At 37.2% G+C, this 25,522-nt stretch overlaps 1 protein-coding gene across 4 annotated transcripts in view; it reads right to left on the bottom strand.

The window, feature by feature from the left end:
- Positions 1-25,522, bottom strand: part of arvcfb (ARVCF delta catenin family member b) — a gene marked incomplete at its 5' end in the record, with an annotated part of 157,619 nt that overhangs the window by 105,155 nt on the left and 26,942 nt on the right. The gene's annotated exons all lie outside the window — the stretch shown is intronic.

The raw sequence follows: 25,522 nt of genomic DNA, 5'->3' as shown, positions 1-25,522 counted from the left end.
TGCTATGCTGGTATACAGAATCAGAAGTCACTGACGATTTATTTTTGGTTAATTTAGCCACCGTGTTAAATAAAAACCATTGGTTGTGCTGGTTTTCTTCTATTAGTGATGAAATGTAGGCGGATCTAGACGTTTTTAGGGCTTTCCTGTATTTTCAAATACTATCCTTCCATGCTGTATGAAATACCTCTAATTTGGTTTTCTTAAAGTTGCGCTCCATTTTCCGTGCCGCTTTCCTTAGAGCCTGAGTTTGTTCATTATACCACGGTGTCGGGCTGTCATTTAATCTTCTTTAAGCGCAGAGGAGCAACGGTGTCTAGCATTTCCGAGAAAGTGGCGTTAAAAGTCAAGGTTATTACTCATGCTAGAGACTTGAGACAATTCAGGCAAATTATCAAGAAACGCCCCTTTTGTAGTCGAAGTTATTGTTCTACCATATTTGTAACAAGAAGCTTGATTTGCAGCCATAGGCCAATGAAGCAAGCATGATACCAGATAATGACCCGAAATGTCTTCGCTCTGCTGAAGGATTTTTACGCCTTCCACATTTATACCGTAAGACAGTATTAAAACTAAAGTATGATTATGAAGGCGAGTGGGTCCTGACACATGTTGTCTAACGCCCATGGAGTTAAGAGTGTCTTTAATAGCCATTCCTAAAGCATCTGTATCATTATCTACATGGATGTTAAAGTCAACAACAACAAGGACTCTGTCTGCAGCCAGTACTAGTTCTGATAAGAACCCACCAAATTCTTTAATAACATCTGTGTGGTGCCCTGCAGGCCTGTATACAGTAGCCAGAATACATTTTAAGGATGTTTTATCCTTAGTATTAGGTGTTGATACATGAGGTACCATGACTTCAAAAGAATTGTATTTAGGATTAGACTTCTGGGAAATGCTAAAAGAGTTACGGTAAACTGCAGCAACACCTCCCCTCTGCCTTTTAGACGAGGCTCGTGTTTATAATAATAATCTTGGGGGACAGACTCATTTAAAGTAATCTAATCATCTGGCTTTAGCCATGTTTCTGTTAGACAGAGCATGTCTATTTTATGATCTGTTATTATATCGTTAACAAAAAGTGCTTTATTAGAGAGAGATCTAATATTTAGCAATACGAGTCGTAACAGTTCATTATCTGTATTTTGTTCATGTTAAATTAGTTTAACGTTAATTAAATTACCTTTGAGAGGTTTACGCATTATTTTATGTTTGCTAGTCCGGGGGACAGATACAGTCTCCATTTTATGATGTTTGGGAGAAAAGGATTATCGCATGTTGTGCATTTTGTGTGTTCTGCGACGTGAGACGGCAGTCATTCTGTCTGCTTCATATTAACATATCCATGCTAACATATTAACCTAAATAGCCAACAGTTCTCATTTCATGTTCATTGCAGGTCGAAAACACATACACAAAGTTCTAAATGTTAGTGCCTCTCCACATTAAACTGGTTAAATGTAAATAAATGGAAACGACCGCCTTCTCCCACTTGTATTGTGATCTGTAAACTCTGACTTCCAAATTAATCTTGTTACCATATTTATTGTAAAATCTTTTATATATCCCTCCATGACATTTACGTTCCTAGAATGCTCTCCAACGAGAATGTGTGCAAAATGTGTGAAAAATGTGTTGGGACAAGGCTTTCACACTGACAGCTCTCATTGTAAGACATTTGCGAAATCAGCATGTTTGTTTGAGCTACCGACAGTATCTAAGGTGGGCGGGGCTGAGCGATAGGTCAATTTCAGTTCCCGAACTCCTGCTATATCAAAACTCAAAGAAAAATGGGTTCCGCGACCGGTCGCATCTTCGACCACCCCACAGCAAACCCCCAATAAAAAACGGTCAATGCACTAGTGCAGATTAAATCAATGCACTAGTGGCCAAAAGTGATTGAAAATTGTCAAAGTGATTGTCAAAAGTTTGAAAAACTGATGTCTTAGCCTTGTATACAATTATGTTATTAAAGACATACTAAACATTTTGTGTGCAAACATTTTGCCTCACTCTTCTAACCATTTTAATATTTTTCTGCTGAAGTGTTGGTGTGTCCGATTTTTAGTTTCGGTCAATATGGATAAGTTAGAGTCATCCGGATGGATCGCAAAATAAACTGACAGAGATCAGAGCATTCAGCAAAGGCAAACACAGGCATCCGGAAATGCACACATTCACGTGCGCTGTATGTGTGGGAATGAAAGACATTTGCATATGCTAATTATAGAAGTGTCTTGCTTGCTTATGACTGTAAGCAGGCCCGTCGCGACAAGGCAAGCAAACCAAGCAATTGCTTGGGGCCCCGAGCTGGCCGGGGGCCCCGAGCTGGCCTGGGGCCCAAAGACAACAACTGGTTAAGAATAAAATGCAACGACAAACTGAGCGCCCCTTTGACAGTCAATGCAGTAAAGTGCAATGACACTTTTGTTGGGATCCCCCTCAAGGGGCCCCTTTCGTGATCTCTGCTGCCGGCAAACACAAAACCTCCGTCGGCAGTCATGAAGCGGAATTATGCTTCAGGATCCCAAAAAAGAAAGAAGAGAAAGGAAGAGGAGGATAAGAATAAACAAGATAGTGGTAAGTGATAAATTACACTGGATAAAATAGCTCTTCTTGTCTTGGTGTCATTTTGCAGCAGGTAGGCTTGCAAAAATATGTTAGCTAACGTTACCTGTAACCTGCCTGATGGCAAATGCTGCTTGTAACGAACAGTTAGTGCAACTTCGGACGGAATATGGTTACATACTACTGTAATATGTTTTTTAACGGGATAAGGAAGATGCAGATCTGTTCCAGAATCACTGTTTATCGTATTTAATGACATGACATTGCTATAGCTTTGTAATAGGTTTTGATGAAAGTGGCATAACGTTAGCATGCTATACTAACTATTCCACCGTGATGATCTATTTACCAAATGGGGGGGGTTAGGAAAACCACACAATAAATTCCGTGCATCAAACATTAGCTTGGGATGTTTTTAAGCATTAGTAACCCTTAACAAAGTGTTAGGAATATCTGGTCGTCTATCTATGTAATGTTTATAGATATTTTAAAATGGTTTCTTAAAGGTTTACAAAAAATGTTTAATCATTACCCGATACCTAATATATTATATGATAGATATAATGTGTGTTACAATAAACTACTAATTATTAGTAGTGCTGTAAATTAACAAACATATAATTATAATTTCATTGTTTGTTAACAGTAAAAAGACTGTTTGCTAACAGTTAAATGACAGTAAACTAAAGATTAATTAACTATCAATTTACCATCTATTAATGATTGTTATTATTAAGTGTTACCATCTTTTCTTTCTCCCTCAAGGTGCTTTGCTTAAATTTCTCAGCCCTCAGGCTCTTCCTAAGGAGACCTCCACTGATGAAGGTAGAGTGAATTTCTCTCACTGAGCTGAGCTGTTAATAGTGACCTCTTTCAATATGCCAACAGTGAATTGAGCGCGATGTTCGCCAGTCTTTGGACATGGAGGACATTGTCATTGCCTTTGCAGAAAACAAGGCTCGCAAACAGCAGTTTTAGATAATTTGCACGTTTGTGAGAACTGAAAAATGTTAGTGTGTGTGTGTTTTTAAGTATGTTGGATTTAGTTATTGTGCACTTTTTTAATGTATATTTGATTTTATGGTACAGTGGTGTTTTTTGCAAATGGTCAATTGTTGAAAATGTTAAAATGTTATGCACATTATATGCAACAGCAGTATTTGCACTGTAATTTTATTTTATTTATGCACAGTATATGCAACATGAGTATTTGAACTTTAAACATGTTTTATTTATGCACTGTTTATGCAACAGCAGTTTATGCACTGTAAACCTTTTTTATTTATATAAAGTGTGGTTGAACTTAAACTTTATGGCTATGCTGTGGTTCCTGTAGGCTTTGCGTGTGTGCGGGGGGTTGGGGGGGCCTCCATGTCCATTTTGCTTGGGGCCCCCAAATTCCTTCAAACGGCCCTGACTGTAAGCATGAAAATACAATGCAAACACACTGTGGAGATGCTCTCATAATAACACCTCACTGTAATGACTTTCCATTTGAGTCTGGAAGCAGGATGAATCAAACATTATACCAAAAATGTTGTAATTCGCTTGATGAAATTACAAGTAAAGAACAATTGTTATCTCTGATTAGTAAACTGGAACTGGTTATCCCTAAAAACTAAATAAAGAAAGCCTTTTAAATCGACTCTGATTAGGAACTGGTTATCCCTAAAAACTAAATAAAGAAAGCCTTTTAAATCGACTGAGACGCTGACAGTGAAATCTCAAAGCTACCGTTTTGACAATGATCCTTACAGTTCTTGACAGGCACAGTGAAGAAACTAAGAACCCACACAATATGGATTACACAATGACATCTCCAATATTATAGAAAAGCTGAAAAAGAGAAAGAATCCTCATGCAGTCTTCATCTGTTTGTTTGAATGACATGACAAGGTATTGACGGATGGTAGGAATTTTCATTTTAATATTTCCTAACCCTAAGGTAAATTCACAATGACAGCAATAAAAATCGCTGAAGGTCGCAGAGCTGCTGTACTTTGGATTTCAAGTAGACATTCTTATTGAACTATCCATGTGTAGCATAAGGAACAAGATCATATGATCACATGTTTGCAATGTCATTGGTAGTTTTACTTCGTGCAAAAACAAAGTTTGAAGGCAACGCTCTTCCACACAAATTTCTAGGACAATTAACTACATTTTTATTTTTTGGGGGAATTGTTAGGTTTGCTTACGGTCAACACACTGTAGCACTGGCTCCACGAATGTAATGAGTAGATTGGACTCCCGTCATGCAGAAATGACACAAACACATAACGGATAATGAGATTACTGCTTCAGAAAGACTCAGCGTGTGTGCAAGTGATCTTGCAGTACAAAGAGATTAACAGAGCTCCCCTCTCCTAGCTAGGAAGCATTTTTAATCATCTAACTGGAATTATATATGACCAAGAGTGTAATTTTCATTTCAGTCCCCTACAGCTTAGGAACTTGAGAATAATCAACTGACTATTCGCCATTTCTCACATCACGCCATTTACAGAGAGATTGTCGAAGGTTGCAGATCAGTAAGGTGAGGCTCCTGAGAGGAGATGAAAGAAAGAGAGGAAGGTGGCTATAGGATGAGAGACAGATACTGTAGGATGAAAGAGAGAGAGAGAGGACCAGCTGGAAGGGCTGAAATGAGTCCTGCAAAGTCAAGGTCAGAGCACAGAGGCACCACTAAAAAGGATGGTTAAGGATGAGTGCCTGTTGAGCTACATCCACCCAGACACCTTCCTTCCTGCTGAGTGGGTGGTCCTTCACAGGCTCTAGATGGCTTAACAACCTCAGAAACAACTCAGTGAACAGGGAAATTAAGGCTTGTAAAGACGCCATTCACAAAAAGATTGAAGAGGAAAGGGACTTTCTGCCTTTGAGCTGGACCTACCTTCCTATTTTGAGTAAAAGTCAGAGACAAGGGTAAACCAATAAAATATATTAAAGTCACAAAAAGGCAAACAAAAAGATGGACAGACTGAAATAAAGCTTTAAAAATAAGCCTAAAACACTTAAACTCAGCACTATAAAGCATATTCATGAATTCCATTTTTTAATACTATATCAATAATATGAATCTGTTTTATAATCAATTATATAATTCCAATAAAACAGAAAGAAAGTGCAAGAAAGAAAGAAAGAAAGAAAGAAAGAGCCAGAAAGAAAGAAAGAGCAAGAAAGAAAGTGCAAGAAAGAAAGTGCAAGAAAGAAAGAAAGAAAGAAAGAAAGAAAGAAAGAAAGTGCAAGAAAGAAAGAAAGAAAGAAAGTGCAAGAAAGAAAGAAAGAAAGAAAGAAAGTGCAAGAAAGAAAGAAAGAAAGAAAGAGCAAGAAAGAAAGAAAGAAAGTGCAAGAAAGAAAGAAAGAAAGTGCAAGAAGGAAAGAAAGAAAGAGCAAGAAAGAAAGAAAGTGCAAGAAGGAAAGAAAGTAAGAGCAAGAAAGAAAGAAAGTGCAAGAAAGAAAGAAAGTGCAAGAAAGAAAGAAAGTGCAAGAAAGAAAGAAAGTGCAAGAAAGAAAGAAAGTGCAAGAAAGAAAGAAAGTGCAAGAAAGAAAGAAAGAAAGTGCAAGAAAGAAAGAAAGAAAGAAAGAAAGTGCAAGAAAGAAAGAAAGAAAGTGCAAGAAAGAAAGAAAGAAAGAAAGAAAGTGCAAGAAGGAAAGAAAGTAAGAGCAAGAAAGAAAGAGCAAGAAAGAAAGAAAGTGCAAAAAAGAAAGAAAGTGCAAGAAAGAAAGAAAGAAAGAAAGTGCAAGAAAGAAAGAAAGAAAGAAAGAAAGTGCAAGAAAGAAAGAAAGAGCAAGAAAGAAAGAAAGAAAGTGCAAGAAAGAAAGAAAGAAAGTGCAAGAAGGAAAGAAAGAAAGAGCAAGAAAGAAAGAAAGTGCAAGAAGGAAAGAAAGTAAGAGCAAGAAAGAAAGAAAGTAAGAGCAAGAAAGAAAGAAAGTGCAAGAAAGAAAGAAAGTGCAAGAAAGAAAGAAAGTGCAAGAAAGAAAGAAAGTGCAAGAAAGAAAGAAAGTGCAAGAAAGAAAGAAAGTGCAAGAAAAAAAAAGAAAGAGCAAGAAAGAAAGAAAGTGCAAGAAAGAAAGAAAGTGCAAGAAAGAAAGAAAGTGCAAGAAAAAAAAAGAAAGAGCAAGAAAGAAAGAAAGAAAGTGCAAGAAAGAAAGAAAGAAAGTGCAAGAAAGAAAGAAAGAGCAAGAAAGAAAGAAAGAAAGAAAGTGCAAGAAGGAAAGAAAGTAAGAGCAAGAAAGAAAGAGCAAGAAAGAAAGAAAGTGCAAGAAAGAAAGAAAGTGCAAGAAAGAAAGAAAGTGCAAGAAAGAAAGAAAGTGCAAGAAAGAAAGAAAGAGCAAGAAAGAAAGAAAGAAAGTGCAAGAAAGAAAGAAAGTGCAAGAAAGAAAGAAAGTGCAAGAAAGAAAGAAAGTGCAAGAAAGAAAGAAAGTGCAAGAAAGAAAGAAAGTGCAAGAAAGAGCAAGAAAGAAAGAAAGAAAGTGCAAGAAAGAAAGAAAGTGCAAGAAAGAAAGAAAGTGCAAGAAAAAAAAAGAAAGAGCAAGAAAGAAAGAAAGTGCAAGAAAAAAAAAGAAAGAGCAAGAAAGAAAGAAAGAAAGTGCAAGAAAGAAAGAAAGAAAGAAAGAAAGAAAGAGCAAGAAAGAAAGAAAGAAAGAAAGAGCAAGAAAGAAAGAAAGAAAGAAAGAGCAAGAAAGAAAGAAAGAAAGAAAGTGCAAGAAGGAAAGAAAGTAAGAGCAAGAAAGAAAGAGCAAGAAAGAAAGAAAGTGCAAGAAAGAAAGAAAGTGCAAGAAAGAAAGAAAGAAAGTGCAAGAAAGAAAGAAAGAAAGTGCAAGAAAGAAAGAAAGAAAGTGCAAGAAAGAAAGAAAGAGCAAGAAAGAAAGAAAGAAAGAAAGTGCAAGAAGGAAAGAAAGTAAGAAGCAAGAAAGAAAGAAAGTGCAAGAAAGAAAGAAAGAAAGAAAGAAAGAAAGAAAGAAAGAAAGAAAGAAAGAAAGAAAGAAAGAAAAGAAAGAAAGAAAGAAAGAAAGAAAGAAAGAAAGAAAAGAAAGAAAGAAAGAAGAAAGAAAGAAAGAAAGAAAGAAAGAAAGAAAGAAAGAAAGAAAGAAAGTAAGAGCAAGAAAGAAAGAGCAAGAAAGAAAGAAAGTGCAAGAAAGAAAGAAAGTGCAAGAAAGAAAGAAAGTGCAAGAAAGAAAGAAAGTGCAAGAAAGAAAGAAAGTGCAAGAAAGAAAGAAGTGCAAGAAAGAAAGAAGTGCAAGAAAGAAAGAAAGTGCAAGAAAGAAAGTGCAAGAAAGAAAGAAAGTGCAAGAAAAAAAAAGAAAGTGCAAGAAAAAAAAAGAAAGAGCAAGAAAGAAAGAAAGTGCAAGAAAGAAAGAGCAAGAAAGAAAGAAAGTGCAAGAAAGAAATAAAGTGCAAGAAAGAAAGAAAGTGCAAGAAAGAAATAAAGTGCAAGAAAGAAAGAAAGTGCAAGAAAGAAAGAAAGTGCAAGAAAGAAAGAAAGTGCAAGAAAGAAAGAAAGTGCAAGAAAAAAAAAGAAAGTGCAAGAAAGAAAGAAAGTGCAAGAAAAAAAAAGAAAGTGCAAGAAAGAAAGAAAGAAAGTGCAAGAAGGAAAGAAAGTAAGAGCAAGAAAGAAAGAGCAAGAAAGAAAGAGCAAGAAAGAAAGTGCAAGACAGAAAGAAAGTGCAAGAAAGAAAGAAAGAAAGCAAGAAAGAAAAAAGTGTGGTGAGCAAGGCGAGACGAGAGCCGTGAGGGAAAGGTGCGAGGCCGGTGACGTCAGTGATAACGATCTATCTTCCTCACATGGAACTTTGCTACAAAGAGCAAGAAATAAAGGAAGAAAGAGCAAAGAATGAAGAAAGAAAGTGCAAGAAAGAAAGAAAAAAAAGAGAAAGAAAGAAAGAAAGATCCATGTGATAGATGGCAGACAGTGTAAACAGTACGTTGCAATTCCATCATTCTGCCACTTTGATGATTCAACATCATCCACACGGCGTGACTGATAGACAGAACACCTTCAAAGGTAGGTGCAACATCACAGAAATGAACAGTAAAACTGCAGTAAAAATAGATTCTGAAGTGCGACACTGATTTATCATCATTGTGTCACCTTTAGTTGTGATGTGACTGAGATGTGCTCATACTGCTCTTTATTAAGAGCGGAATTATATTGTATCTATTTATAGAGGTTGTGTCATCATGACCCAGAATGTGTAAAAAGCCCCTTGCGGATCTTGGCCCGAGTTATCTACAAAGCTGTCTACTCATTCTAATTAACATTCCTGAACACTTCCACAGCCACAAAATAAGACCACGAGATTCTCTCCTGAGCACAGACACTTAGCCCTACAGCAATAATAAATAAAATAAAATAAAATATTGCCATGAAAATAGGATATAATATCAAGATCAGCAAATTTTTAAATGCCTTCAGGCCGAAAATATTTCTCCGGTAACTTCATACTTGGCTTTCTCCATCTTGAACGGGGGCTGACAAATGTAAAGAAAAACAGATGTCTTGGTGGTGAAGCTGCAAGGTAAACTGGACTAGGGTTTTCATAGTAAATACTTGCTAACTTGCAGCGATGCTTTCAGTGCAAATTAATATTTTACAATCTGCTAGGGCCAAAGCAGTCGCATTAGCAATACAAATCAATGCCCCCAAATTATTTGAATTAATTCTCTTCGAGTACTTTAAAAAACAATAAAAGCTCCATCTTCCAGCAGAACACATTATGAAGTAATCGTCAATTTTCATAATACATTTTTTTGTATTTACAGGCAATCCTAGTTTTGTGTCACACTGCCAATTAAAACATTTGCATATCAATACCAAAATGAGACATACTGGAACAAAACCCATTTGGGACCCTTGCAGAGACGGCAAAAGGAACCTCTCCAAACCTGTTAATCGAGAACAAAGCAAAGCTGCTTTATACAGACACGCAGATAAAGTCACATTTCTCTGCTTTTAAACTAATGAAGACATGGCATTGTTCAGCACTCACAAGAGGACGTTAAAAAGTGTCTGAAGAAAATGACCATTGGAACATTTGTTGATAAATCAGAGTGTCTAGAGCTCATAAGTCGGAATAGCTAGTCATAAAACTGTAACAGAAAGACGACATACAAAGACACTGGCACCTTGAGAAATGTCATAAACCTATGACAGCATCCATTAAGATAAACACGGAGATCATGCACATTTTTATGCATTTTTTAAGTCTTATTCTGTTGTTGTTTGGCTTGGCAGGAGAACGGATTACCAGCTGGGAGCCCAGCACTATATATATTTGTAACTTGCAACTAAGATGTTAAGTCTTTTCTGGACAAATATTTACATTGGCAAAACAATCATAATCTCCTTAATGAAGCATTGATAGCATCCAAAGAATAAAACAAATGCTTCTTTTTATCATTACAAATACAATTTCCCTTTGGTAACACACGTTAATCTCAAATATGAATGCTATTCATGTTACTAAAGAAAATACTGATCGTTTGTAGATCACAGGCAGAGCAGTAAAATAATGAATAATGCCCGTTCATAACTCAGGAGATCTCTTAGAAAGTTTCTTTAAAAATGACGTTTAGAGTTGAGAGCTGTGAAATTGATATGGAAACAATAGCTAAAAATATGACGAACTCTGTAGCGTCATGGCCAAAAGTATTGGCAGTGAAAAAAAGCAGTGTTTTGCAAAGTTTCTGCTTAAGCTCTTGTGGTGTTCATTCACATTGTTTATAGATTATTATGAGGAGTGATCCATTTAAATCATTGCAAAACTCCCCAGATGTCAATCCCCTATAGAGAACCTGGGGTCAATCCTCAAAAAGCGAGTGGATAAGCAGTAATCAAAGCATTAATAAGGCAAAAATCACCATCAGTCATTTGTCCCAGAAGCTGATATCCAGAGCGAATTACAGGGGTTATGAAAAACAAGGCCCAACACTGTAAATATTGACTCTTTGCATCTATTATGTTTTTGCCAATAAATGCCTTAGATATGCTAATTTATGATATCCAGTAAACCATAGAAACATGTGGCAAAATAATCTACAAATAGGCCTACAGGAGCAGCAAACTTTGTATGTGCCTTTTTCCACGGCTGTACTCCATTTATTTCCAATGGAATGCTAAATCACTCTAGACATGAAATAAACTAATAATCACTAATCTCTGCTGGGAAAGCAGAAAAGATTTTTCTTTTGAAATAAAAGTTGAATGTAACAAACACATATGCTTTCACTGCTTAGGGGTTTTTGTAAGTATATGTGGGATAAGTGGGTGGGCATAAATATAAATTTTATTACTGATATACTATGGGATTCTATTGGTGCCTATAAATAATAACTCAAAATAGATGCAAACAAACAAAAGAAAAGAAGAAAAACACTCTGATAATGAAAATGATCAACCAATAAGAGAGAAGGGAGAGAAGTCCCGCCCCCACACATAGGTGTAAAGTACTTCAGTGTGTTCACTTGACTACATTTACGTCTTTTTCTTTCATCAGGGTTTTTACTTTGGGACAATTTTACTTCGCTACATTATGGAGCATATATTATACACTACATCTTCATTACATTTCATATAATAAATGCATGTGTTTTTTACCTTCACTAAGTGACCATAAAAACAGAACTTGCGATTGACTTCTTTTCCGTATCATGACGTATAGCCGAGTGAAACATCTTCTGCAATTATTTAAAAAATGTAGGCTGGCTTTATTTTGCACTTCCTTTCTTGATTGGTTTGTTGAAAGTTAGGAATGGAGGGGAGGGCTAAAAATACCTGGCTATAGGACAGTCAGAATGTCATAGCTCTTTTTGTTGCTGAAGATTTGTTGTTGACTCTGGGAAGAGGAGCTTAATGTTTTTGATTGAAGAAGTGCAAATGAATAAAAAAGTTATCATGGTGTGCACGAATAAATCACATTTTAGGGGACTGAAAATGCAAACTTTGGAAAACGGTTCTCAAAGTGCAATTTTTTTAAAACGCAGACGTTTTTGTGTAAATTGCAAGACGGAACTTTTTGAAAACGTTAACGTAACGCGGATGCGTATTTATTTCCTGTTTACTGTAGTACTTTGTAACAAAGGTGAACAAAAATTTTAGGAGCATACACGAAAACTCTGAACGCGCAAATAAAAAATACTCTTACAGCAAATTCATGAACGTGATTTGCAAAAATGAAAACGTAGAAACTTTATTATCCGTTTCTTATACTTTCGGATACATTTTTATTTGCACAAAAAAATGAAAGCCTTGGAAATAAATATTACAGAAGCTATTGATCACATTTAACAAATGCACAAAGAGAAGTCTGGTTACATGTATGTTGCAGCATGGCAATGTTAACTGTCACTGCTCTGGTTGCGCTTCACCGCTACTGTAGCTACTGTAAGTGCATTCACATTTATATGTTTCTCACACCACTGGCACAGAAATCTGGAGGATGCTGGGCATGTAGTCTCATCAGCCAGGCGTGAAGGACGGCCCGAGCATGTCAGCCGCACACAGGAAATCCCAGAATTAGTCACGCCGCCTACTCTCAGCTCGCCCTGCATTCCCATGTATTCATATTCCCAACAGCACCACCGAAAGCATGTGGCTTAATAGTTTCATAACTGCAGTATGCACAACATAAGTCTTAGCTACGCGCCGCCGAGACAGCTAAAAACAGCACTGTTTAGAAAATAAATGAGCGAGCTAAAGTAAATAAGCCCATATACCGCCGAGAGTTCGCCGTAGCCCTTTAGCATAGACTAACGGGGGAAGCTAAAAAGAGTTTCCAGTAAACAAGAACTTTGGGGGGAAAAGAGCCATTTTCTTACAGCATACTTTATAATGTCTCTATAAAGGACAGCACCATTTATTCTTGCTTAAATCGTTTTATAGATATTGCTCATGAAACCACAGGATCAAACCACACTTTACAGTATGCTCTGTTTTTTGTTTATGTGCAAAGAACATTCATCTGTATGCAGCGCTGATTCTGGATTAGTATATACCTCATATATCATGATAAACAAGTGTAGACTAATAAAGGTTTATCCAATTCTGGACCAAATGTGCTTTGAAATGTTTATCCGCTATAAGGAATACATTAACAAAGCTACAGTACATACAGAAGAGAATATAAATAAAACTAAGCAAAAGAAGAGCTTTGTTTTGTAATATAGATTAGGAGACCATGCTTTTGTTGTATAATGAAGAATGTTGTCTGTATAATGAAGAATAATGATTCTTCTATCTATACTGCACTCTTGAAAAAGCTTTTTCAAGAACTGTTTTGAGTCAACAATGTATGCCAAATCCAATAACTGGATCAGTGCATTATTGTTACAGATTGCCAGTAAAAACAGCTATCAGACAAAAATACGATTAACACCCGTTTTATGAGTCGTGTTTCTATACTTATATAATTTAGTCTGTAACACTTTAAAATGAGGTGGCATTTGTTAACATTAGTAAATGCACTAAAAAGTGATAGTTCGCACAAAATTTTTATTTCTGTTGTCATTTATTCACTCTTTGTCATTTCAAACCTGTATGACCATCTTGATTTAATAAAAAAATGTAAAAATTTGAGTAGGCTGTGATTGTACATTTGCAATTCAATCCTCTGCCGCCTTCTGAAATCTCAGAGTACATACCTGAACATATGCCAAAGTTATTATTACATTTAAATGTTGCATTTGTACTCCTAGTCTTCTAATTCATTTAGTCTAAACTACATTAAGATATTTTAGACAGAAGGAGAAGAAACCCTTCTCAATACGACACAAAAATGTGCTTAAACACACTAAGGACAAACACTGACTTATCCTGGTATGCGAGGCACTTCCTGTAGTCTGCGAGAATAACAGTGGTCAGGCAGTGTATTACATGTCAAGTGTCTACTACACCCATACAGTATGTGTGTCACTGGTAGGTGATGCTTGACTGCATGATAGACTTTACAAAGATCTGCAGCGGAGATTTTGTCATCCTGAGGTTACCTCTCGAAAATAAGACCCAAGGGAAGACGTACCAGCAGCTCATCGGTTACCTTTATGTTTTTCAGTGCTGGCATGTCGGCTTTCCCTTTACTACTAACGTCCACTTCACAGCGACATAGTGTGCAAAATCCATGGAAATCATCTCTACTATTTACGTTTTTAACCACTGATCTATCAGATATTTATTTGACACCTCTTTCAGCCAATCATTTGTTTGACCGGAGATCTTACGGCGTCAGACGCTATGCTGCTGCGTCCCAATATAGGTTTTACTGCGCGTTTTTAAAGGCCGATTCAGCGCAACTCCGAAAAGGAGGACAAATGAGTGTCCGGCTTGAGGTTGCGCCGGACGCCGGACAGGGGGCTTAAAATCCGGACTGTCCGGCCAAAAGCCGGACGTATGGCCACCCTAGTCACTGGGACAGGCGATTTTGCTGTGCTGGTAACCTCACACAAGCTTATCGGGTCATTGGATCATTTATACACGCAGGCCGACATTTGTCTACACACATCTGTCAAGCACATACACAACCGTCCAACTTCATATTACAGATTAAAAGACCGTGTTTAAGACCTCTATTTGATTTGAAAGGGACATACAGATAAAAATATCTTGAATACAATGTAAGCTTCCCTGAATAAAAAAAAATTGCCAAGTGAACACATATAAAGGTAATAAATAGTATTGCGTCTTTCAAAGTTCATTGATCAGTGAAAGCCAGAATCCATTATTTTTCTTGAAATGCAGAGAAAGCAGAAAATGTGCTTAAAATATTTTGGTTTTAGCGTTCTATGTAGTTACATGTATTAGGCACAGTTCAAATGAGAGGTTTTAACAGTCCACAGAGAAAGCTAGAGTTTCACGACCCACAACTCCAGGCTTTTACCATACAGAGCAACATTCTTCGGCTAGTCTGTGGTCTCTTATGTTATTTTTGGGCAACAACGCTACAAGACTTCATGAAAATGTATACTTCAAGAATTCTTCTCCAGCGGGACCCATTGACACAGACAAGCTTTAATGTGCACACACTTATTGCTCAATTGAAAGGCCTGAGGAGAACTAAAGATGTATTCTCAATCAGTTCCTCCAGAGTTCCTCATGTGACGTTTTAGACAGAAAAGCTGCGGACTGTGAAAAAGAGATTGAGAAATACAGGTCAGAGGGAGGAAATGGTTTGGGGGAGGAAAAATGTATCAATCAATTAAAGTAAATTGCTGAGGGTCCAAACCAAGTATTGTTAAAATGACAGCCCACTAACAAAGATGGAGCAGAGCGGGGTTACAAGCCATGCCAAGCATTGTTACAGTCTAGTAGACACCTGGGAATTGCCCATGTGTGCAGACCAGACACCACTAGACTAAACAAACCTTTGGTGCACAAGTGTATTAAAATGTACCGTAACTAAAACTGTCAAGAATATCTTATCTTATAAGATCTATCTTATTTCAAATAAACAGTATACATATACAGTATACAGCCATTATACATTAACACACACACACCCATATACATGTTGTACGTATATGGATCCGTATACATAAATGAATAAATCGTACATAAATGTGTCCCATGGTGTTACATGGCAACTGTCATGTACTGTCAATGTACTGTCAATATTACATTATTTTAACAATTAATATCTACATTTATCAAATCAAATAGTTTGGGAGATTTATCTACGTTGTTATTTTTTCTAATCTTTTTAAATTTCAAATTTTTTTAGGACAAGTCTGCATATTAGTCTGTCAACTACACATACAGTATACACTTTTTACTTTCAAAATAAAATTACAGTTGATTTTGGAGTGAAATGTCACCATGAACGAACATACACACACACACACACACACACACACACAGAAAGATGGAAAGGCACAGCTTCAAAACACGCAGACGTGCCTAAACTGCAAAATAAACATTTTGACCAGAAGTGAACCTCATACTCGCCTTCATGAGAATTTCACTATGGCAGCATGATGTATGTTTGACTGAAGAAAAAAAAACTTTCTCTGCACAAAGTTTGGAGATGTGCTTGTGTTCTCAAAGAAAAGTGTGGAACTGCTCAGGGGAGAGTTCAGGGGGTTTAAATAAAGCTCAGAGTCGACGGCGAGGGTGAGGAGGGTTAATCTTGACTGACTGCTGTGGTGATACAGCGTGAAGTCGAACTGGTGACTCTGAGAGAGCAAGAACCTATCCTTTGTGTTTTGTCACAGAACAGCGTTGAACTCCACACAGCACAGGCAGATGGGATCGCAGAAGGGATTTCAACGGGTCTCCCCCACACACAGGAATGACTAAATAGATGCCAGTTCTGTGCAGTGGGGGAAGCAGATTTATCCCGTCCCATGAGCCCACTGGACCAACTGCTATTATCATTTACACAAGTGCCTCAGTCTGGCAGACAGAGAGGTGGGATTAGTTTGACTGGTTAATTATATTACCCTTCCAAATGAAAAAAGCTAATTATAATGGTAATTGTTTAATGGTGGCAGTGATCCACATCTAACTCACTGTATCTTGTGTTTTTCTCTATGTACTTCACAATCTTGAACAGCTTGTGTACGGTATCCACTTACAAAACCTGAGAGAGCACACTTTTAGACAGTAATGCACAGATTCGATTATCGAATTTGGCATGTTCTTCCAAAGTCTAGTATTGTTGTTGAGGAAGGATGAAATAAGAATATCAATGTAGAGCTAAGGCCAGATATTTGTCTGTGTCACATATAACAACACAAAAGAAGATATTTTAAAGAATGCTGATAACCGAATGGCGTACCTTTTCACTTGCATTGGGTTTGTGTCTGTACAACAGAAGTGATATCGCTTTAATCTCATATCTATAAGAAGCAGGTTGGTCAAAACAGGCCGGAAGACACAACCGCGGAGTTCAACACTGTTAGAATCAACTAATGAAATGTGAAATAAGGATCATGCCCAGGTCCATATCTAACAGAAATGGTGACAGAGAGGCAAAAGTATTATTTGTATTATTAAAAAAAGTTATTAACACACTGACTAAAGGTTTCAGTAGGAAGTTTTTTACAACAGTTATGAAGTCTCGATCGCAACCACACAAACCACCAACCTAATCAAACCCTATATATATATATATATATATATATATATATATATATATATATATATATATATATATATATATATATATATATATCCAAACGGCTTCATTTGGACAGTGGCATCTACATAGTCTCACAAATTACCGGTGACTCAATTCAAACAATCCACTGTGTCAAATCCGCATTTGTGGATGCCCAAAAAGGCGCCTCACGAAGTAATAAGAGTTGAGTAGAGAAGGAAATGCTAATGAGCGCTTCTTTTATGCAGAAGTGACAAGGGTACAGTGTGAAAACAATGGCAGCCAACGAAATAGAAAGAAACAGATGGGAGAAATACAGCACGCATGGGTAAAGGCAGCTCAAGTGAAGAAAAACTAAACTAGGCCTGCCAGGAACACTGTCTTCTCATGGTTTCCTTGTTGATTTCTGATCCTCTCCGTTCAGCTTTACAAAACGCTCGGCGCTCTGATTAGCGGAAGAGCATCTATATGAAAATTGTGCCTTAATGTTTCTCCTCCGCTTGCGATGACATGAGTGAGAATGATAGGGAGTAGTTACAGGCCAAGAAGTGGAAGACAAAGCTTGTTTGAGTAGTTTTCCTCAGTTAACAGGCCCATTGATCTCTCTTTGCTCAGAGTCTCAGCAGTGAGTACGTCCTAATGTTCTAACTTTTACACTTTATCCTGTTCGCACCAGGAATGATAACTATGGGTTACAGATAACCATATAAAGTTTAAAATTAGTTCAGAATTTTACACTGAAACTAGCGATAACTATACAAAGAAACAATAACATTGGATTTTAATGTATTTTTGAAATGGAAAGTTATCCCAATGACAATAAAATACAATAAGGTTTTCATTCAACCAATTAAAAAAATTGAGGGTAAGGATTCACATCTATATTCTACAACGTGAGGCATTGAAAAATAAATGACTCATTTTAAGTTAATATAGATGGGAATCCTTACCCGAACATTTATTTATTGGTTGCATGAAAACCTTTATCAGTGTGTTAATCTCAACCAAAGATTCACACAAAAAACCGATAAAGTAAAAAAACATTTAAAATTAGGAGAATAGTAAAGTCCATAGACCGAGGAATTATATACTGTAACTGGCATCCCTTTCAGAGCGATAGATGACGAACGATAACGCATTGAAAATGAAACAGGAAGTGCTTCTAGACCAGTGTTTACATTTTGTGGGGTGCTCTACACTGTTAAAAACAACCAGTAAGATTTTTGTAAAATTTAAATTTAAAAACAGTGTGCAAAAATTAAGTAAATCCTATCGTGAATGAGTTTTTATTCCGCAGTGCAGTGTAACTACTGAAACGCAGTTTGGATCAGCCTGCAAAAATCCTCATACGTTGCCTGACTTCATTTGTGATAGTGTAGCAATTATTAGCAGTTGACAAGTTAAATGATTTGCTGGGGCAGCAGGTAACACTATTATCTTATGCAGAATACTAAAGAGGGCAGGGAGTGGAAGTACATTGAGTAACAGACCAGCACACCAGTTGGAGTCATTACTGTGGACGGTGGGCAATATTTACAATTACTATCTGGAGAACATGCCAGAGCCCAGCATGCTGCATTACATCAAATCAGACTCACATACATTCAATGAGTGACATGAATGACATATTACATGTTGCCCACATACAGTACAAGCACACATACACAAATGACATGCAAGGGTGAATAAAAAAAAGAGAAAAGGAAAGAATATACATTATTTCAAGCATAAGAGCAAAGCAAAGAAACTACTACACATTTAAATGAAAAAATCCCAGAGGAAGAGAAAGGGAGAGAGAAAATAATCTTATTATAAATGGCTGCAGTATCTTCTCTATTAGCTCCAGCATTATTAGGGTCCCACCATCCATCTTCCCTCAAAACAGCAGCAGGAACAACAGGGAAACACATTGATTTATTTTGGGATTGGCACTGCTGACAAAAACAGACTGACCAGACTACTGTTAGCCCATGCTGCATTCAGATATAAACACAAACTGGGTTACAGAGAGTATAACTGCCCCCTATGGGTAAAACAGCTGAAGTTAATGCAGAAAACAAAGAAACGTTGCAAAGTAAAGAAATGAATCCAGTGATGTGTTTTATGTGACCATCTAATCCTGCCTTCAAATAAGTATATAAAAAATATCGACTGCTGTTTATTGTTGCCATCGAAAGCTTTGGCAGCTCTTGCAGAGTTAACTTTAGATGCACATGCTTTGCCACACTTCCATTTTAGATCGATTTGCTTCCATTAAAGCACAAACACAATCTACAGCTTGTGTGCGTTCATCCCAAATCTACCATGTAGCCCTTTGTGAGATCCACATTCCTTTGCGATACAGCAATAAAAAGAGAGAAAAAGAAGAAAAGTGTGAGAGAGAAATAGAAATGTCTCCTGTTATAGATTTACAGAGCTTAACAGCCAGGACCACGGTGCGCTTCTGAAAATGTGTGTAGAAATTTTATTTAGCAATAAGAATAAATGAAGAGCTCATTTTGGGGATGCAGTGGTTCTTTGAGGCCCGCTAAAATGTTTTACCTAATATTAAACCGCTGACACCCAGGTTAATAAAAATAGCAGGGTAAGGTATTAGACATCATCTACGGTAGAAAATAACATCTGGAAAATGTAGTCTTCCTTTACTCACCCACAGGTTCCAAATCTGTATAAATGTATTTGTTCTGATGAACACAAAGAAAGATATTTGGAAGAATGCTTATATCCAAACAGTTCTTGACCACCATTGAATACCATAGTGGGAAAATGCCTTTATAAATGTCTTTGTTCTGTTGCATTCTTCCAAATATCTTTCTCTGGGTTCTTCACAAAAAAGAAATGTATACAGATTTGGAACCACTTCAGGGTGAGTAAATTATGACAGAATATTTTATTTTTGGGTGGACTGTCCTTTTAAGTGAACGGTTTCTTTCAAACTGTCTACAAACTCAATAAGAGTGTAAGCCTTTCAATTTTTGGCTTTCGAAATGTGTCAATAAACAAAAGGCAGGTGTGATCACACAACGCAAGTGTGAGAATGTCTTGAGGTGTCGATTACTCCATGTTTTGAAAGTGTAGATCTAGAGAGAATTCTTAAACGGACGTGAAGTGAACAGCCTTATTCAACCACGCGCGTGTACGAAGCACTAATAATAAAAAAGATGAGTGGCCAGAGCTGTCAGCTGCACTTCTCTCTTTGCAGAGAGGAAGAGAAAGAAAACTTGAGCACAAATTGGCAGAAGCCCAGAGTCATTTGCATATGGTGGAGCTCTGTAAATTTCTCTCGTGGTGTTAGGGCAAAGTAAAATCCACATTAGACTCAGACTGCACACATAGATTATAGATTTAACACACCAACAGAGAAAGAGAGCGAAGCTGAGAATCCACAAAGCTGGTTTTATATATATATATATAGTATTAGGCTATAATAACAATTTTATTTATGTATTAGTAGTTATAACTGAGAAACCACAATATATGGGTAGTTGACAAATAAACTGCACGTGTGTCATTTGGTGTGACATAGCCAAAATCAAAAAGAAAGATAAAATGAACTATGCTATTTTATATGATAAATATATAAATGATATATTATTAATAGATTACTTTCTAAATTTGTACGTTCACATGAACGGTTTATTTGTCAACTACCCATATGGGCAAATATTAAGGGAGGGGGGTTTATATGCACATATTTTGGAGCGTTTCAATAAGGCTTTGCTATAAAATAGTTGCAATTTCCACAGACCGCTATTTCTGTCTAATCATCCTCGGAGTGAATTTTATGACATTTTTCCCATGAACATAAAAGGATTTTTTATCAAAATGCCAAAGCTGTTTTGGTTTATGGTTTATTAACAAAAACACATATTTTTAGTTGGGATTTAAGTCCTCAACTTCCATGCACGCTAAAAATCAATTTAGAGTCTATACTATATAAAAGCTGTCATAAATGCCATTTTTAGATTATGTCTTATCTTGTCTAGTGATCAAGGAGTCCCACGGCTACCCCGTTTAAAACTAAACATTTATAAATAAGTGCCCTGTTATCAAGATGCTACCAAGTGGGTTGTACCCACATACAAATATGCAAATTATGTACATAAAATACATACACAAACAACCACAGACTATCACGCATAGGATGGAATATCCACACCAACAACTGCGCTCCAATAAAAAAAGTTCAGTTCTGATTTTTGTCATAACAAATGCCTGGTTTAGGTCAACTCGCAGCGTGTAATTTGGAGAGCTGAAACCCCAGGCATGCAGAAGGCCGTGAAAGACAGGGTCTTCATGACATTTATACTCAGACCACTGCAGAGGGCACGGCCATAGACCCATGGGAACCCCATGAACTCAAATCAGCCCTTATCACACTGGTATGTCTGACACACTCGCACCATTCACCTCCGTCAGGAGCCAGTTGGCAGCTCAGACATGGAGAATTACAAGAGTATGAGGCTGATCAATAGTGTGTGCGCTTAAGAAACAGTCCCTCCAAAACGAACCTTCTGTCATTGTTTACTCAACCCACTATTATTTTTCCCTCCATCAGTCAGTTGGACAAACTTTTATAGTGCTTCTTCAGAGCTTGGCATGTAAACTTAAATGCGAAAGCCAAAACCAGAGCAACAAGGGACTGTGAGAGCGAGTTTGTGTGCACGCTGGAGTCGTGGGGTGTGCATTTGTGTCAGAGAATTCCACTGCGGCATGTATATCAGATGTTACATGCCAGCTCCGGTAGGTCGAGCTAGAAGATGTCAGGAGGGCTTTAAAAATAAACTTGTCTGAAGTGCCTTTAAGGAGAAGAGACACCAGCACGCTTCTCACAACAAGAGTCACCTCCGCTGCTGCCCATACCGCAAGAACTCCAGCCCTGACAGCGGCCCGGGAGCAGGTCGATAGCTATGAACACATATCGGTTCGCTTACAAGTGTTTTGCCAATGAAATCACTCAGCTCCTTAAAAAGCTTTCTTTCACTTCAAACCACTTGATTCTCTTTGAAGGGCAGAAACATAACTGACCTCAGAAAAGACTGTGGGTCTCCGGGAGGGAGGGCAGGATCAAACGTACAATACATAAACGTTTTTAAAAGCAGCAGATGTCGAAATAAAATGCAAAAACACTGATGCTAACTTGCCCATTATGATGGAACTGTATGTTATTAATTATAGATTTTTATTTCTCATGATTTACTCACCCTCATACCATACCAGACGCATGACTTCCTTTCTTCAGTTGAGCACAATGAACATTTTAATATTCAAATTGCATCATAGAATATTTTATGATGCTGGCAAAAAGATAAGTTCGTGAAATAATTTTTTATATATATTTTTATTATTATAATTTTATTTAGTGAACTCTACATTTCACGTCAACGTAAACAAACAGAATAAAGCGAAAACACCCCTCCATCTACTTGCTTCTATTCCAAAGTCACCTTGAGACTTCACAATTGAAACTGATAGTGGACAAACTTCAATGTGATGGGTTAAGATGCAACACTACTGATTTAAGACCACATTTAAAAATAAATAAATAAAACGTGGGACTGAAGTTGTGTGATTTGGTCTATTTGGTCGAAAAGGCGTAGAACAGGTGCTGAGGACGGATGGGAAGATACACAGTGGCTGGCACAGAAATTAAGTGATGGATGGTCCTGTGGAAGCTCGCACTGCTTGGAGGGAAGTCAAATGAAGCCTCTCATTCTCTGTCTCAGTCTCTCACTATTTAAATGTGTTGACTAGAAAGCACCCCCTGTCACATTCAGACTCTGTGAGGAGATACAGGGGAGAAAAGTCCCAAACAAACATTTAGAAGGTCAAAGGCGTGCAGAAAGGCTTGAAATCTCTGTTAGGGTTGATGCTTTCATTCAACCACCAAATGCCTTAGTTATTCTAGCCCAGCTGCTATTATTTGTTTGTTGATTTATAATAGTAGCAGATACTCAAGTAGGCACTAACATATTGTAGTGATCATGAAATTACTTGCAAAGTCTGCCAATTGAAAGTAGAATTATTCATGTTATTTGAGTACTATTATGGAAATGTTACTTTCCAAGGAAAACTAAACCTTCAATTTTACCTACAATTTCATTTAAGGTGCAAATTCCAAAAAAGGTCATAGTTCTCTTTCTAACTGAGACCAGTCAAATGACTTTGAATGTGAACTTGACTGACTGCAGTCGGTGACCTCTACTATAAACTATTATATTAGAGCATTAAAAAACTAAAAACTCCGAATTTTAAGTTGAACAATTGCAGAAAAAGATTTAGCATATTGGTTTCTAGTTTAACATCCGGTGTGTCCTAGATTCTTGCACAGCCAGGACCTTGAGTTGCTTTACACAGTCTAGGCATCAAAGTCACTTTGTTCAGTTTCCTTCAGTTCAAACGAAACTCAGAGAAAACGTCCACTGTCTTTTGATTTTTCATTTTTTTCCAAAAAGTTAAGTAGAATTAAATATATCAACTTCAGTAACATTTCAAAACCACTCCTACCTACAATTGAACATCAAAAACATGGAATAGTAACATGAGGTCAGCTTTACTTGAAAATCTTCGGTGACCAGCATTATTTATGAATTTTAATTTATTATTATTTGCAGCTAAGCAGTCATAAATGATAGGTACACCACATTGCATGCCATTTGTTTTCCCCATCATTGATGACACACATTCTGCTTACTGTTGTTCAGTGTTGTAGCCAGTGCTTTCAGAAGAAAATGGGGGGGACAACTTCAAAATTGCCAGCAATTGCCAACAATTTCAGGTGGATTTCCTCAGCTCAGAACTTTGAACAAATAGTCCCAGGTCTTTCAACCAAGGGTTAGACAAACAGATATAGGTTTTCTATTAAAAATAGAAATTATAAAAATATTAAAGATTCTAACTCTGTGTCTCCAGCAGATGTGACGGGCACGCCGTGCCGCATTCAGTGGGGACGAAAATAAATATTATATTGTGTTCTAATGTGTTTCTAATGCCTGTCCTCGTGTCGCGTCGGTCCCATCCGGTGTACACAAAGTATAAGTATTATGGACGTAAATAAAAAAAATTAGTTGGAAAGCTTTTATCTGAGTCTTTAGGAGGTTTCATGGATCTGTATAGAACATTTTCCTTTGAAACAGTGAGACAACCAAAGCTCGACATTTTCTGTTTTATAAAGAGAGGAACTTGTGTTCTCCTTCGGATACGGAAGTCAACTGTATCTACAAACTTCACCACTGTCCACATGCCTGCAGTCACATGGAAACACTAAAGCTCCGTGAATAATTGAGTGGGATACTAAAGTAGCATGAAAATACCTCGACCGCAGTGCCAAGTCCCTAATCCAAATGAAGTCCGGCAAACAGCTCCTCCACCTGTCTGCTTGGTCAAGGCCGGTATTCCAGTCTGCTTGCCAACTAACCCTCCTAACATACAGCTTCAAAGGAATGCGACTGTTTTTCTACACTTTAAAGCATTGTCTCAAACGATACTTAGGAAAACGCTTCACTGTCAGCAGATTTGAACCATAAAATGAGGATAAAAAGATGAAACGGCAACAAAAGCGGCGATATTTAAGAGGATCAGGTGGACACAAAATCCAGCTTTGCCTGATGATAATGCCTTTTAAAACACACTGTTATTTCATGGAAAAACTTTCAAAAAAATCGTACTGGCCAACAGATCCTGGGAACGAATGTAATTCAAGCAAAGGGATCTAAAATCATCCCAGGGCTATGCACACAACCTATTGCATTAATCGCCCATTAATGATATTCCCCAATGGCCGGTTACGAAGTCAACATTTTTACTTAAGTCAAAGAAAACTAGAGTAAGTTAAGACAAATCCATCACCATCAAATCTCCAGTCGTACTAAACTCTTGGCATATTCCCTGCTGTGTTCCATAAACCAAAAATAAATGGCATTGAAGACCCATCCAGTTTTACAAGACCAGTGCCAGCTGATGACAATTAGACCATCAGTCTGTGTTTTGCAGCTTTATTTGAAGATTAACACACTCGCTGTGAATGGCTAACAGCTTGCGGATGGGCATTTAACAAGAGTCCAGTGCCCTATGAAAAGCCAAATCTCAATTCCAATGCAAGTATTAATTTGTGGCATTTAGAGTAATGATAACCCATAAACCCATGGCCTATTAGAGCAGAGTGGGAAGCGTTGAGTTGGAAACCGCTACCCGTGGTCCACAAAAGGCCGTAACAGCATGTATCACATTGTCACACAGTGCTATTGCAGAAAAACAGAGTCATGAGTCTCTTAAACACTCAGCTGTTAAGATAAAAGAAGAGAGTTTTAAAAGACCAACTGTTTGGGAGTAAAGTGATAATGAAAATAATATGATGAATTAAAAAATTTTATAAAAACTTGAACAAAGGCTATAAAGTCACAATTGGGGGAAATATTCTAACAACAGGAACTTGCATATATTAATGCCAGTCAACTGAAACTCAGGTCAGTAAGATCGGGAACTGATGTTGGAGGATAGGGTTATGCCAATTCATCCTTAAAACTTTTGTAACACTTTCCAATAAGGTTGTATTTTTGAACATTAGTAAATGCATTTGCTAACATGAGCTCACAACGACGATGTAGTTTAGCATGTTTCAATCTTTTAAATGCCAACAAAATTTGTTCATGTAGTTCATTGAGCAATACTAATGTTGAAACTTATAACTTCTGATGTTAAAATGTATTCATAAGTGCTGAGATCAACAATAACATTGGTAAATGCATTAGCCGACACAAACAATGATAACAAATACAACCTTATTGTAAAGTGTTACCACAAGTACCTCACATTCTGTACAGGTCCATTGTCGTGCTGCAACAAAAAGCATGCCACT

Source organism: Barbatula barbatula (genome assembly GCF_947034865.1).
Source record: "Barbatula barbatula genome assembly, chromosome: 2".
NCBI lineage: Eukaryota > Metazoa > Chordata > Actinopteri > Cypriniformes > Nemacheilidae > Barbatula > Barbatula barbatula.
The sequence above is the reverse complement of the archived record's forward strand: the minus strand, read 5'-3'. Positions and strand labels throughout refer to the sequence as shown.